The sequence below is a fragment of the Orycteropus afer genome, unplaced genomic scaffold, assembly GCF_000298275.1.
Source record: "Orycteropus afer afer isolate SDZICR_OR568_19922 unplaced genomic scaffold, OryAfe1.0 scaffold00049, whole genome shotgun sequence".
NCBI lineage: Eukaryota > Metazoa > Chordata > Mammalia > Tubulidentata > Orycteropodidae > Orycteropus > Orycteropus afer.
This window is the reverse complement of record NW_006921636.1, coordinates 2,421,755-2,428,189: the sequence shown is the minus strand read 5'-3', so window position 1 is coordinate 2,428,189 and position 6,435 is coordinate 2,421,755.

Sequence of the window (6,435 nt, the reverse complement as noted above, 5' to 3'; positions counted from 1 at the left end):
TTACCAGAGCTCATTTAGGAAACATATTCACTGATAACCCAGGACCTGCGTGGTACTCTCTACCAGGTAAAACCTTGCTGCTGCTGTTGTTGGGTGCCATCAAGTCAATTTTCAACTCATAGTGACCCCATGTGTAACAGACTAGAACTGCCCCATAGAGTTTTCTTGGCCATAATCTCTGATAGTGTAGTGCCTAAGGCACTTGAGTGCTACCCAGAGGGCTGGCACTTCAAACCCACCAGCCACTCCTCGGAAGGAAGGTTGGGCAATCTATTTCCTTAGTGATACCACCTCAGAAACCCAAGGGGGGGTCGCTATGAGTCAGGTCCAACTCGATGGCACATAACAACAACAACAACAATCTTTATGGAAACAGATTGCCAGGTCTTTCTCCCACAGAGCCACTGGGTGGGTTAGAACCTCCACCTTTTAGTTAGCAGCCCGTGCTTAACCATTGCACCACCAGGTTTAACCTTTGGGCCCATTAAATATTTTTCCTACTAAGAGGCATCTCTGCCTTAAGCCTGTTAGGTCTGGGTTGTTGTTGTTGTCGGGTGCCATTGAGTCATCTCCGACTCATAGTGACCCCATGCACAGCAGAATGAAACACTGCCCAGTCCTGTGCCAGCTCCATGATCCTTGCTATGCCTGAGCCCATCATTGTAGCCACTGTGTCAATCCATCTTGTTGAGGGCCTTCCCCTCTTTCATCGACCTTCCACTTTACCAAGCATGGTATCCTTCTCTAGGGAATGGTCCCTTCTTACAATATGACTAAAGTAAGTGAAACAAAGTCTGGCCATTCTTGCTTCCAAGGAGCATTCTGGCTTCATTTCTTCCAGGACAGATTTGCAAGTTCTTTTAAGAGTCCATGGTATTTTCAGCATTCTTTGCCAGCACCACAACTCAAAAGCATTGACTCTTCTTCAATCTTCTTTATTCATTATCCAGCTCTCACATGCATATGAGGTGATTGAAAATACCATGTCTTGTGTCAGGCACACCTTAATCCTCAAGGAGACATCTTTGCTCTTCATCACTTGAAAGAGGTCTTTTGCAGCTGATTTGCCCAGTGCTATATGTCATCTGACATCTTGACTGCTGCTTCCATTGGTGTTGATTGTACCCACTGCCATCGATTCACATCTGACTCATAACGACCTCTCCTTGGGTTTCCAAGGCGGTATCATTTTGGAAGTAGATAGCCCAACATTCCTTCCAAGGAGTGGCTGGTGGGTTTGAACCTCCAGCCTTCTGGTTAGCAGTCATATGCCTTAGGCACTACACCACCAAAGCTCCCGGTGTTGATTGTGGAATCAAGTAATATGAAGTCTTTGACAACTTCTATCTTTTCTCCATTTATTGTGATGCTGCTTATTGTTCCAGTTGTGAGGATTTTTGTTTTCTTTATATTGTGGTGTAATCCATACTGTAGACTGTAGTCTTCAGTCTTCATGAGTAAGTGTTTCATCCTCACTTTCAGCAAGCAAAGTTGTGTTATCAGCTTATTGCAGGTTGTTTATGAGTCTTCCTCCAATCCTGATGCCACGTTCTTTTTCATAGAGTCCAGCTTCTCAGATTATTTGCTCAGCATATAGATTGAATAAGTGTGGTGAAAGGATACAACCCTGACACACTCCCTTCTTGATTTTAAACCATGAAGTGTCCCCTTGTTCTATTTGAATGACAGCCTCCTGGTCTATGTACTGGTTCCTCATGAGTACAATTAAGTGTTCTGGAATTCCCATTCTTCTCAATGTTATCCCTCACTCCACATCCCCTTCTGAATCCAGCTCGTATTACTGGAAGTTCTCTGTCAGTATACTGCTGCAACCGTTTTTGAATGATTTCAGTAAGATTTTATTTGTGTGAGATATTAATGATATAGTTGGATAATTTCCACTTTCTGTGGGATCACCTTTCTTTGGAATGGCTACAGATATGGATCTCTTCCAGTCAGTTGGCCAAGTAGCTGTCTTCCAATCTCCTGCTGTAGTTGAATGAGTGCTTCCAGCACAGCATCCGTTTGTTGAAACATCTCCGTGAGTGTTCTGTCAATACCTGGAGACTTGTTTTTCACCACTACCTTCAATGCAGCTTCAACTTCTTCCTCTGATATCATTGGTTCTTGATCATATGCCACCCCCTGAAATGGATGAACATCGACCAGTTCTTTTTGTTACAGTGACTCTGTGTATTCCTTCCATCTTCTTTTGATGTTTCCTGCATCATTCAATATTTTGCCCATAGAATCTTTCAATATTGCAACTCGAGGCTTAAATTTTTTCTTCAGTTCTTTCAGCTTGAAAAATGCTGAATGTGTTCTTCCCAAGTCTTTGCACATTTCATTATAGTAACAGATTTTCTCTTCTGGAGCTGCTCTTTGAAATCTTCTGTTCATCTCTTTTATCTTGTCATATCCTCCATTTGCTTTAGCTACTCTATGTTCAAGGGCAAGGTTCAGAGTCTCTTCTGACATCCATTCTGGCCCTTTCTTCCTTTCCTGTCTTTTTAATGACCTTTTGCTTTCTTCATGGATGATGTTCTTGATGTCATCCCACAATTCCTCATTTTCAGTCTGGGTACCTTCCCTTAAATTTACTTCTAGAGATGGACTCAGAGCTGTTTTGAAAAAGAATGACCCAGTGAACAAGTGCTGGAAGTCTAGGGAACAAGACTAGTTCTTGGGAGCCGTTGTTTATGCAAGAACAGAATGCAGGTACAATCCAACAGGAACCCCGTAAAGGTTCTGGTGAGTGGGTGAGTTTTGCTCACTTCAGAGAGTGAAAACGTACAAGGTTGTTTTTTATCCACTTACCCACTGAGCACCTACTACATGCTATGCATTGCTCTCGGTGCTTCACTGTAGTACTGAGTCCAGCAGATAAGGATCCAGGTCCTCGTGGAACGTACAGACTAACAAAGAACTACTGACAGCAAACAATAGACTTAAGAAATAAGTCAGCTCTATTTCCGTAGTGATACCACCTCGGAAACCCAAGGAGGGGTCGCTGTGAGTCGGGTCCGACCTGACGGCACATAACAACAACATAGTAAATTAGAAAGTGATCAGTGCTATGGAAAGGGAAGAGCAGAGCAGAAGAAGAGACTCTGAAGTCTGAAAGGGTGAGGAGACCAGCTGTTATTTTATATAGGTCGATCAGAGTAAGTTTCATTGTAAAATGGTATTAGAACATGGACTTGAAGGAGGTTCAGAGTTATCCAAAGGGCCATGTGGGGAAAGCAGAGCGGGTACAGCCAGTCCCCAGTGTGGAAGAGCTCCTGGCTTGTTTGAGAAATGGCAGAGGCCAGTGTTGCTGGAGCAGAATCCAGGAAGAAAGGAACAAGAGGGGACGTTAGAGATGTAACAGACAACTAACGAACATAACAATCCCAGCGCACTGGTGAGAACACTGCCTTGCGCTGTGAGTGAGATGAATTTCCCTTGGGGGCTTTTGAGCAGGGAAGTGACATGATCTGACTTATCTTTCATTATGACTGCTAACAGTGTTAAGAATTGACTGTAGGTAGCAAGGATGGAGTCAATTCCTGGAGGAGGCATGGCCGCCGAGAGGAGGAGGGCTGATGGAGACCATATTCACTTTCAGTCCCCCAGGACAGCATTTGTCTCATTGCAGAATTTGGCAGTGGGAGATGCTTGAGCCTGGGGTCTGGCAGGCTTGGTTTCAAACTCAGCTTCTGCCACTTTCTACTGGAAAGCCACTTATAAATCTTCTTTTATCTTCAAATTCCTCACCTCTGAACTGGAGGTAAGAATGCCTACCTCACAGGAGTTGTTCAAAATGAAATGCCCGTCAAATGCTTTGCAGAGTAGCAAGAACACAGGGTGTGTCAAAGAAACAAGAGGGAAGTTCTTCCTACACGTCTCCCCAGTAACAAGAAAGACCCCATAAGAAGCTAATTTTGACTTTTGGAAAGAATTTAGATTTACATCTCTATTTTAAGTTGGTTGAGTTAATTCAAAGTTAAGGTTTTATTGGTAGGGTGCCCAGGATTTTAGCAGCTGAGTTGGCTGAACATGAAAGGTCTTTAAAGAGGAAGGATAGAATGACCTCTGTTCTGTTACAGTTCATATTTCTATGAAACATATTATGGAGGTCTGGTGGTGCAGTGGTTAAGGCATTTGGCTGCTAACCAGAAGTTTGGAGGTTTAAACCTACCAGCCGCTCCATGGGAGAAAGATGAGGCAGTCTGCTTCCATAGAGATTTACAGCCTTGGAAACCCTATGGGGCACTTCTGCTCTTTTCCTTAGGGTTCGTAATGAGTCAGGATTGACTCAGTGGCAGTGGGTGTGGTTTGGTTTCTATGAAGCAGATTAGCTCGTTCCTGATTGGCAGATAGGTCAATGATGTGGATCTAATGATGATGACACATTGATTCCCATGTGATCTTTCCCTCACATTACTGTATGACACCACTAAGTTGTTGTTGGCTCTACTGAGTCGATTCCAACTCGTAGTGACTCTATGGGACAGAGTAAAACTGCCCCCGTAGGACTTTCTATGCTTTCCAGGAGCATATCACCAGGTCTCTCTCCAGCAGAGCTGTGGGGTGCCTTCGAGCTGCCAAGTTTTCAGTTAGCGGCCAAGCACTTAACTGTTGCACCATCAAGTAAAACCTGTTGCTGCAGAGTCAATTCCAATTCATAGCGACTCTATAGGACAGAGTAAATCTGCCCCACAGGGTTTCCTAGTCTTCAGTCCTTCTGGAAGCAGATTGCCATATCTTTTTGCCACTGAGCAGCTGGTGATTTTGAACTGACGACCTTTCAGTTAGCAGCTGAACCATTGCCCTTCCAGGGCTCCTTACCACCAAGTAAACCAAAAACCAAACCCACTGCCATCAAGTGAATTCTGACTCATAGCAGCTCCCCTTGGGTTTCCGAGGCAGTAAATCTTGTGGAAGTAGATTGCCCAGTCTTGCTTCCTCAGAGTGGCTGGTGGGTTTGAACCACCAACCTTCTGGTTAACAGTCAGATGCCATAGGCCCTGTGCTACCAGAGCTCCTTTACCACTAAGTAAGAGCAGCCAAATGTGAAGCTCGCCAACAGAGCCGAGTGCAGCGAGCCGTGGAGACTGCAGGCATGCGGAGGACTCCCTGCTCTTCCTCTGGGCTCAGGCTGGCTGCATTCTGTCCTGGGAGTCTTGTCAGCTGTCCTGGCTCTTTTTGTATTTGGACCTGTATACCACTCCGCAGTCTCATGCCTCCTCCCTTGACCTCCTTTCTGTCTAGCTACCGTCACCTCTTTATGTACAAGGTGAAGTCCTTTATTTATGGTAGCGCTTCTGTATTGATTATGAATTTAACAAGCGCTTTTATCTAGACTGGTATTTTTATTAGGTTTGTTATGGTTTAGTTATGCTCTGGATACATAGCTGTTGAAATTTTAAGGAGTCTATCCTAACCTTTTTTTTCCCATAATCCCTATAATTTTAATGCAAGATTTTACAAATTGTGAGACTTTTGAAAGAACATACATATTGCCTGATAGCAGAAACACCTCCATTATACACAACAGAGCAAAGTAAGGCACAGTGAAAATGGAGTAACACAGCGAGAAAGGTCACTGGCCCTGGGGTCTAATGAGCTCAGTTCCAGCACAGAGTCTACAACCTTCTGGGTGCGTGACCTTAGGAAAGTTGTTTAACTTCTCAAAGCTTAAGATACCTCCATCTTTAAAAATTGAACTAATAATATCATCTCTACCACTGGAATATTGTGAGGCTAAAATAAAGCAATACATGGAAAGCACTCACTGAGTAGCTGTCAGAACATTGCAAGAGTAGAAGCAGTTTGTGAGCAAACACCTGTCTAATGAAGCGGGATAGAGTAAGTCCTCTTTGCAGCAGAATGAAGTCAGGCGGCGGTCTCAGAATTGACACCTCTAATTCACTGACACAGAACTGTCTTTGTACAGGAGCTCTGGTGGTACAGTGGTGAAAGCATTTGGCTGCTAACCAAAAGGTTGGCAGTTCAAACCCACCATCCTCTCCGCAGGAGAAAAATGGGACTATCTGCTTCTGTAAAGATTGACTACCCTGGGAACCCTGTGGGGAGTTCTACTCTGTGCTATAGGGATGCTGTGAGTTGGAATCTCCTCGATGGCAGTGGCTTTGCTTTGGTCTTTGTGTGTTTGGAGCCTGGTTTCACTCTCTGAGTCACACATAACTGAGTGATGGTGGACATCTCCAAGCCAAAGTAAGAAGACCGTGTTCTCTGGTCTTGAGTCCCTACATCTGGACAACTGGCTCCAACTGAGTTTATTTGTGCAAGGTATTCTTGAGCACATACTGTGTGTATGTGTGTGTTTCTTTCCTCCACATATGAAAAATACAGCGGAGAAAGCGATAATGCTCCCATGGCTGAGAAGATGAGATCATTTGTAAGTGGCTTGTTAAAGTGCACATCATTTTC